Source organism: Helianthus annuus, chromosome 16, assembly GCF_002127325.2.
Source record: "Helianthus annuus cultivar XRQ/B chromosome 16, HanXRQr2.0-SUNRISE, whole genome shotgun sequence".
Taxonomy (NCBI): domain Eukaryota; kingdom Viridiplantae; phylum Streptophyta; class Magnoliopsida; order Asterales; family Asteraceae; genus Helianthus; species Helianthus annuus.
In genome coordinates, this window is record NC_035448.2 from 51,993,448 (window position 1) to 52,003,935 (window position 10,488).

Sequence of the window (10,488 nt, forward strand, 5' to 3'; positions counted from 1 at the left end):
AGGACTCTTTCGGTTACCCGTTACGCCATTTGCGCGCACGGTTCGGTTTATGTAACTAGTTTACATGAACTAGCCGAAACGGGTCAAACCTTATCGTTTTTACTTCAAACTCCAGAGTGTGGTTATTATACCCATATAAAACAAGTCTTCAAACTTGTTGGGCCCAAACCACATTCCATTCTCGGTGTTCGCCTTTCACGCGATTAAACCGTAATTATCCTTTGAAACTGACCGGTCTAAGCTAAGGCTAATTTAAAGACCCGTTAGGATTCTAATAGGTTGTTATAAACCTTCGTTCCAGAATAGGAAACCAGTAAAAGATACTTGCATTTGTTTGATTGAGGTTATTACTTGCTCAGGTAAATACTTTTAACTTATTTTCCGTTATACGGGCTTGGGTTACGGTATTTAAAATACCGCTTGGTCGGGCAATTGACCCCAACTCATTAGTAGCTGGGTATTATCAATGTGACCCATTTAAAAATTGGTTTTGTTGGCTTTACGCCTTTGGGAGCTTAATGACCATGTCCAGGATATCCTTGGCATCATTTTACGAAATGGCCACGACCTCGACACACGGGTGTAGGCGTACACCCGACAATGTGTCTATATTAATTGAAGGTGTAACCGTTGGTTTTCCCACCACGGCTTTATGCTTTGTGGCGTGTCTATTAACCTTAAACCCGGCACGACCCGGGCGACCGAACGCATAGTGAACATGTAATTCTTTTACAAGATTTAATTGATAAATTATCCCAAGTTATAAAGAGTTTGTGCCTTGTGCATTCAAATCAATTTTAATAAACATTTTACAAAAGTGTCGGTTGAATGTATTTACCAGTGTAAACTTACGTATTTTCCCCAAAAAGATTTAGGCTGGCCACTCCTTAAGCATCGTTAGAGTCTCGCAAGCTTGGGATGCCATATCTGTCGAACAATATTTATATTTTTATTTTGATCCCCTGTGGATTTATTTCGACTATTCGTGATACTTGGATATTACAATCGATGGTTGAAATAAAATCTATCTTTATGCTTCCACTGTGCATTTAAATATTGTGGTTGGACTATATTGTTGCCAACTACGTCATGGTAATCCCCCACCGGGCCCACCGGTGAAACACGTGGAAATCGGGGTGTGACAGGTTATTAGAGCCAACGTTGAGTGAATTAAACACTATCCTTATGTGTTTAGTCTCAATGACACAATTGCACATACTTGAGTCTAGACAAGAACATAGGACAAATTCGAATTGTTATTCTAGTTTGTCTTTTATTGTTTATTGTGATTTAAAAGTTTGTTAAGCAAGAAATATGCCACCAGCAATTAGAAGAGGAGGAAGAGGCAAAGGGCCGATCACTACTCACAATGATCACGAGGCCGGACCTTTCAACATGCGAGCTCTTTCCAGCACAAGGAGTGAAGAACCTCAGAGGCGTAGAAGAAACCTCTTTGAGCCCGCAAGACGGTCTACCTCACACAGTTCGACACCTTCATACCGTCACTCTTTTGGACCAAATTCGGAGAACGAGCCCAGTAACCCTCAACCTTCGTTTATACCTCTCCAGTGATCTGTTTCACACCGTTCCTATGGCGATCCCACTCCTTTCTTCCAAGGCCAGTTCAACCAGGCTGATTATGTCCAGGAACCAATAGGTTATAACCCTTTAGGACCCGAAGACCATTTCTCCGAAGATAATGCGGTAGATATGGAAGAGGACACGGATCCCATAGAACCCGTTAGAGGTACTCCTAACCATCCTATCGAGATCTCTGATGGGTCATCCTTTCATGGAACACCCTATCAGGGTCCCGACAGTTACCAGGCGAGGTTTAACTAGTGCGTGTGGTACTTTACACCCTCTCACCATTCATCACCTCACCAGCAGCAACAGCAACAGGATCCTTCCGAGGATTCGCGATTCGTGGCAGTTACGCCACTGCCTCCACCGCCACCAGTTCAACAAGCACCTCCAGATCCGCCAAGGCGTAGGAGATCAGGCGCGCGGATGTCCACCCAAGGAGGGGAATTTCACTTCAGCACCCCTCGCCACTCGAGTGCGAGTCATTTTCCGCCATTGCCTGAAGAACCACAAATGGGTGAACCTTCGAGCCACCCTTCAGAGGTGAATTCTGCACCAGTTGCACCACCTCCGCCACCATTTGGGTATGATAACCCGATACCTGCGTACGCCGGTTCCACCGCGTACAACCCGTTTGAGCAGCCGACTCACACGCACTACAACTATAATTATGCGGATGCCGACCCATACGTGGTAGTGGCCAATTACAACGCCCTCCATCCCAACAGACCTTATGGGGATCCTTGGGGATTAGGATACGCAGCTCATGGGTATCCAGCTCCTACTAGAACTCCGGCTCAGCAAGTAACGCAGCAACCACGTTTTTCCCCACCAGAACAGGAAGAAATCCTCCACCGTTTGAATCGTGTGGAACGAGACTTTGAGCAAGAACGTAAGAACAATCGTGGATTCCTTAAAGGCCTTGCAAACCTGCTAAAAGGGAAGAAGAAACGAGATCATTAGTCTTTATATGTTCTATTGTAATTCTTATTTCAATCAAGTCCCTGTGTGGACATCTGTTTGTTTTAGTCCCTGTGTGGACATTTATTATGTTTGGTCCCTGTGTGGACTTATTTTTCTGTAAACCTCTGCGTAGGTATCTGTCTATTGAAAGTCCCGTATTAGGGCAGTGTGTAATCATTATTATGATTAATGGAATGTTAAGTTTATAAATTTCATTTTTGTCATTTTAATACATTATTATATGAAATAATTAAAATCATTCCTTTTAAATAAGTCTGCCTAAATAAAGAATCTTAATGGTGAGACCTAGCCTGGTGTCATTATAAGACCCGGCCAAGATGGTGAGACCTGAGTAAAAGATTCAGATTCCTGTTAACCTCTGTAGACGTGTTAACATTCTTGGCAGATGTGATTCGTTAAAATCACACGCGTCATTCTTATGTAAGAATCCTTCAAAGGATTCCAAGACCTAAATTAATGGTTTTTAAATCATGGGTTAAATCATCCATTAGTGATGTAGTGCCTACGGGCCATACTTATTGTCATATAAGACAACGGACAGTTGTAGTCTATGACTCTCTGTCAGAAAAGGTAAAAGAACTCTGGTTCAAACCTCCATGCCTTGATTCTCTGAAATCCTGGCTACTAATATATAAAACATCCTTGTGACTAGGCTTTTGTGCCACTAACAATATTGTTTGTAATTAGGATAAGTTATATTCAAATCCTAAATAAAAGTGAGTAACAAATTAACCAAATATGGTCTATGTTTACCATGGTTAATGAATTGCCATAAAAGACAATTCCATAATAAACTCCTAAATAAAATTCTGTCATATCCCTTGTAACAGATCAAGATCGCGATGGCTGACCCAAATGAAGTTAATAGTCATTCAAAGGAGGATGACAATGATAACACCCAAATTCATATAACGGGCGCTGAATTGAAAGCTCTAGTAGACGTCGCTGTTAAAGCGGCCTTGGATCGGCAGTACGAAGAATATACCGAGTCTCGAAGCAGGACCCAATCTGCACCACACTCTAAACCAAAAACCCATTCTGAACCTCACAGCAAACCACCCTCGACCCAGCCTAAACCTAAGAAGGATGACGATCGACACTCATCAAATGAGAATAGTGTCCATCCTAAGAAGAAAGTGGTCGAAGACGCACCTCGCGCCAGGGGTTGCACGTATAAGTATTTCGTTTCTTGCAAACCCCGAGATTTTACTGGGGAAAAAGGCGCGGTGGATTGTATGACCTGGCTGGACGAAATGGACATCGTGGTGGACATCAGTGGTTGTGCTGAGAGAGATGTGGTGAAGTTTGTATCACAGTCGTTCAAGGGTGAAGCCCTAGCATGGTGGAGATCATTGGTTCAGGCCTCTGGGAAGGCTGTTTTGTATAGCATGACATGGGAGGAATTTATCGCTATCATTAAGGAAAACTACTGCCCTCAGCACGAGGTTGAGAAGATAGAATCTGACTTCTTATCGTTGGTCATGAAGAACTTGGATTGCCAGGCTTATCTCACGACTTTCAACACTCTGTCAAGATTGGTTCCGTACCTTGTGACACCGGAACCCAAACGGATCGCGCGTTTCATTGGGGGTTTGGCCCCAGAGATAAAAGCTAGCGTGAAGGCTTCTAGGCCTGCTACCTTCAGATCCATGGCAGATATATCGCTGTCTCTCATATTGGATGCAGTGAGGCAGAGATCATTAAGAAATGCTGACAGTGAGAAGAAGAAACGTGAGGATGATGATTCACGAAGGTCTAACAAGAAGCACCGGGGAAATCGCGACCACAAGAAGGGCTCAGAGAACAAGAAGAATGACCGACAGTCGGGCGACAAGCCCATGTGCAAGGTTTGTCAGAAGCACCATTTCGGAAGGTGCAGGTATGAAAAGAAATCCCAGCCGAAGGCATGTGGGATATGCAAGTCCTCTGAGCATAGGACTCTTGAGTGCAAGAAACTCAAGGATGCAACTTGTTATAGTTGCAACGAGAAAGGGCACATCAAGACTAACTGCCCGAAGATAGTGAAGAAGGCTGAAGATGGGAAAAAGACCAATGCGAGGGTCTTTCAAATTAATGTTCAAGAGGCTATCCAGAACGACAACGTCATAACCGGTACGTTTCTTATCAATGATGTATTCGCAAGAGTCTTATTTGATTCTGGAGCAGATAAATCCTTTGTGGATGATAAGTTTTGTGAGTTGTTAAAATTGCCTGTTAAAACCTTGAATGTGAAATACGAAGTAGAACTAGCTGATGGGACTATGGGAACAGTCTTAATTGTTTTAGATGGATGTGTTATATCCATTAGGAATCACTCATTTCCTTTATCCCTGTTACCCTTGAAACTAGCTGGTTTCGACGTAGTATTGGGTATGGATTGGTTATCGCATAACCAAGCCCAGATTGTGTGCAATAAGAAACAAGTGGTAATCAAGACTCCATCTGGAGAACCACTTACCATCCAGGGAGATACTCGACATGGGTTGCCTGCGCAAGTATCTATGCTAAAGGCATCCAGATGTTTGAAGAAAGGATGTGTCGTTTATATGGCACAGGTGACTATTGGGGAGAAGAAACCCAAGATTGAAGACATCCCAGTCATCTCTGACTATCCTGAAGTTTTCCCGGAAGAACTGCCTGGTTTGCCACCAGACAGGAAAGTGGAATTCAGTATCGACATCATTCCAGGAGTCGCGCCTATTGCGAGAGCACCTTATAGATTGGAACCCACGGAAATGAAAGAATTGAGGGCACAGCTAGATGATCTGCTAGCCAAAGGTTTTGTTAGACCAAGTTCATCTCCTTGGGGAGCACCAATCCTATTCATCAAGAAGAAAGATGGTTCGATGCGTCTATGCATCGATTACCTTGAGCTGAATAAAGTTACAATCAAGAATAGGTATCCTTTACCCAGGATCGACGATCTGTTCGATCAGTTGCAAGGAGCGAGCTACTTTTCCAAGATTGACCTAAGGTCAGGGTACCATCAATTAAAGGTCAAGGACGAAGATGTGCATAAAACTGCGTTTAGGACTCGTTATGGTCATTTCGAGTTCCTAGTGATGCCTTTTGGGCTCACTAATGCACCTGCCGCATTCATGGATCTCATGAATCGCGTGTGTAAGTCTTATTTGGATAAATTTGTCATTGTCTTCATCGATGACATCCTTATTTACTCCAAGAGTCAAGCAGACCACGAGAAGCATCTTCGATGTATTCTTAAACTGCTTCATCAAGAAAAGCTTTATGCCAAATTCTCTAAAGAGTTAATTACACAAATGGGTCCTGTGGTTTACACTTAGTTTCGCCTTAGGGTACTAACTTTTTTTTTAACATGTTAAGGTTACGTGGTTTACGTTTTGTAACACGTTTTGTAACATACTAAGGTCCTAAGCCTAACGGCTGTTAAAATCTAACGGTACACACCCTCACGTGCACATCACGTGAGGGTATTTTCGTCCAATTCTTATATTCGAATCATAAAACATGAAACCCCTGCACCCTTATTATTATTTGATCAAACATAAAACCCCTGCACCCGTCGATTGGAATTCCCCCCTTATTCTAGGGTTCATAAGCGATTCTCATTTTCTCATTACGATGATTATCAGCTGGCATCTCAGACAAGAAGACGATGACTATCAAGTGGATATATATCGTAAGTTGTGCTCTGTTTTTTAATCGATCATCATCTGGTTAAAAATGAATGATTGTGTTAAATTTAGCTGCTTTGTTGTGTTTTAGGTATCTATGAAGAACTTTTTTGTTTAAAAGTGCATCATGGAGGATGGTTTACAGACTTTCCAGGTAGGATATACAAGAATGGTCAGATTGCTTATGTAGACTTGGTCAACAAGGAAAAATTCTGTGTTGCTGATGTTCATGAAATTGCTAAAGAACTAGGTTATGAAGGAATGAATCTGCATTATCATTTTCTGACACCAGGTGAGGATTTAGATTTGGGGTTAAGACCTTTAAGCAACCATCACAATGCACTATCTTTGATAAGGCACTTGCCTACTAATAGTGTGTATAGAGAAATAGAAATTTACATTGAAGCAGGTGACAGTAATGTAGAAGTTAGCTCAAAGGCTGACAATTTAAGTGTTGTAGGCTCAGTTAATGACGTGGGTAGTGTTGAGGGTAATGTTGAAGTTTTAGATGCATTGTTTGCCAATATCTATGCTGATGTAATGAACCCTGAAAAGAGTGAAGTAATGAATGTAGCCAATGAAAGGAATGAAGAGGAACCAAATAAAACTGTAAATGACAAAGCTGTGGAAAACAGAGTTGAAGCTGGGGATGGGTCTAAATGACAAGGCAAAGTCAACTGCCAAGCCAAAGTCAACTGCCAAGCCAAAGTCAACAAGCACAAGTGCAAACCAAGCTGGACAGACTTGATGTTTTGGATATGCTTACTTTTGGACAGACTTGATGTTTCGGATATGCTTACTTTTGGATAGGATTGATGTTTTGGATATGCTTACTTTTGGATAGAATTGATGTTTTGGATATGCTTACTTTATGGTTATGTTTTAGACTTTATTGTTATGTTTGGTTTGCAAAAATATGGTCTGCACATGTTAAATATGGTTATGTTTCGGATATGCTTACTTTTGGATAGGTAAAAATGTTTGCCAAAATATGGTGATGGCTGCTGCACATGTATAGGGTCTGCACATGTATAGGGTCTGCACATGGGTCAAACACATGTATAGTTGATGTTTTAAGGTCTGCATATGGGTCAAACAGTATGTTATAGTTGCTGCATATGTATAGGGTCTGCACATGGGTCAAACACATGTATAGTTGATGTTTTAAGGTCTGTTAAATATGGTTATGGTTTTAAACAATATGTCATTTATATGGTCTGCACAATGGTCTGCACATGTGCACATGTGGGTCAAACAATATGTCATTTATATGGTCTGCACATGTGGGTCAAACAATATCTTATATTTGTTGCACATGTATATGGTCTGCACATGTATAAACAATATGTCACTTGCCAAAATAAGGTCAAAAAGACCAATTTCCATTAACATTTTCAAACATTACAATATGGGTCAAACATTAATCGTTTACAAGAAACATCCCTAAACAAACTAAAATAACCACAAAACAAGCCATCAATTGTTTCTTTTTCACTTCCAGTTCCTTTTGCAAAACTCTAACATGGTCTTCAATTTCATTCCTTGATCTCAGTAGTCCGGGTATCGTTTCAACACAACCACGGCACATTGGGGGGTCTACCCAAGCAAAGAATCCACATCTTTGTAATCGCTGCAACAAAATCAACAAATTAGGGCAATCAATTTTGAAATCAATTTTGAGAAGGAATAACATACCGGCTGGGGACAAGTATAAAATCGACGCCCTGGATTATTGTCTGTCCATGAGGTTCGTATCGTAGCCGAAATCCCACAAGCACACATCACCATCTTCGATTGAAAAGGAGCAGATGTTATGAACGTTTGAACAGGGTTTTGAGGATGAACGATATTAAAGAAGGGTGCAGGGGTTTTAAATATAAGAATTGGACGAAAATACCCTCACGTGATGTGCACGTGAGGGTGTGTACCGTTAGATTTTAACAGCCGTTAGGCTTAGGACCTTAGTATGTTACAAAACGTAAACCACGTAACCTTAACATGTTAAAAAAAAAAGTTAGTACCCTAAGGCGAAACTAAGTGTAAACCACAGGACCCATTTGTGTAATTAACTCTTCTCTAAATGTGAATTTTGGCTACGAGAAGTCCAATTCCTTGGACATGTAGTCAGCGAGCGTGGTATCCAAGTGGATCCCGCCAAAGTTGAAGCCGTCATGAACTGGCAGGAGCCGAAGACACCTACGGAGATTCGCAGTTTCCTAGGTCTAGCAGGATGCTACAGACGCTTCATCCAAAATTTTTCAAGAATTGCTGCACCCCTAACTTCTTTAACTAGGAAGAGTATAAAGTTCCCATCCTAAGCAGCAAGAAGCTTTTGATATCCTCAAGCAAAAGCTGAGCAATGCTCCAGTGTTGACATTGCCGGAGGGAATGGAAGAATTTGTCGTATATTGCGATGCATCGCACACCGATATGGGTTGTGTGCTTATGCAGAGGGGCAAGGTGATTGCCTATGCGTCACGGCAATTGAAAGTGCATGAAAAGAACTACACCACCCATGACTTGGAGTTGGGTGCCGTTGTATTTGCACTAAAGCTATGGAGACATTACTTATATGGCATTAAATTTGTGATCTATTCTGATCACAAAAGCCTTCAGCATCTGTTCAATCAGAAAGATTTGAACATGAGGCAGCGACGTTGGATGGAAACTCTGAACGACTATGACTGTGAAATAAGATACCATCCAGGCAAGGCCAACGTAGTCGCAGATGCCTTGAGCAGAAAAGAAAGAGTGAAACCAATAAGGATCAATGCCAAGAGCATTGAAATCAAGAACGGTCTGAATGAACGATTGTTAGCTGCACAGAAGGAAGCTGTGTTAGAAGCTAACTATCCAAACGAAAAGCTAGGAGTAACTGAAGAGCAATTATCCTATGGCAAAGACGGAATCCTGAGATTGAATGGAAGGATATGGGTTTCTGTTTATGGAGGCCTTCGTGACATTATCCTTCAGGAAGCCCACAGTTCCCGATATTCCGTTCATCCTGGAGCGGATAAAATGTACCAGGACTTAAAGGCAAATTTCTGGTGGATAGGCTTGAAAAAGTCTATAGCCACCTATGTAGCAAAATGTTTGACTTGTGCACAAGTAAAGGCAGAACATCAAAAGTCGTCAGGCTTGCTACAACAGCCTGAACTTCCCGAGTGGAAATGGGAAATGGTGCGATGGATTTCATCACCAAGTTGCCAAAGACAAAGAAGGGAAACGATACAATATGGGTAATAGTTGATAGACTGGCCAAGTCAGCACATTTCCTACCCATAAAGGAGACTCATAGCTCCGATATACTAGCCCAGTTGTTTGTAGATAAAATTGTAGCCCTTCATGGCGTGCCTGTGTCTATCATCTCTGATAGAGATACCAGATACACGTCACACTTTTGGAAAAGTTTCCAACAATCTTTGGGCACACGTTTGAATTTCAGTACGGCTTACCACCCTCAGACAGATGGACAGAGTGAGCGTACAATCCAAACGTTTGAAGACATGCTTCGTGCATGTGCGATCGACTTAGGTGGTAGTTGGGATAACCACCTACCATTGGTCAAGTTCTCCTATAACAACAGCTACAATACGAGCATTAAGGCTGCACCTTTTGAAGCCCTATATGGTAGAAAGTGTAGAATGCCCGTTTGTTGGGCAGAAGTTGGAGATGTCCAGATGACAGGACCTGATATAATATTCGAAACAACGGACAAGATTGTCCAAATTCGCGATCGATTTAAAGCTGCCCGAGATAGGCAGAAAAGCTATGCAGATTTAAAGCGTAAGCCTTTCAATTTCGAAGTAGGCGACAAGGTTTTGTTTAAGGTATCACCCTGGAAGGGGGTGATGCGATTCGGTAAGAAAGGCAAGTTGAGTAATTAAACGGCGCAATTACAGAAACTTTAGTAATTAAACGGCGCAATTACGGAAACTTTTTTGCTTAACGGCGCGATTCGGTAAGAAAGGCGACAAGGTTTTGCTTAAGGTATCACAAGGTTTTGCTTAAGGTATCACCCTGGAAGGTTTTTGCTTAAGGTATCCCTAAAATTTCACGTCAATCTGAGGTCTAGAATAGGAGTTATGCTAAATAGCGCAATTACGGAAACTTTAGTAATTAAACGGCGCATTTAGCATAAAGCCTATCTAAACCCAAATTTCGACACCAAACCTTTTACAAACTGATGTAAAATAATATTTTGAGATTTTTAATAATTTTTAACCTACTCATAACCTGCGGTTATGGCATCGGTTTGGTAAATACC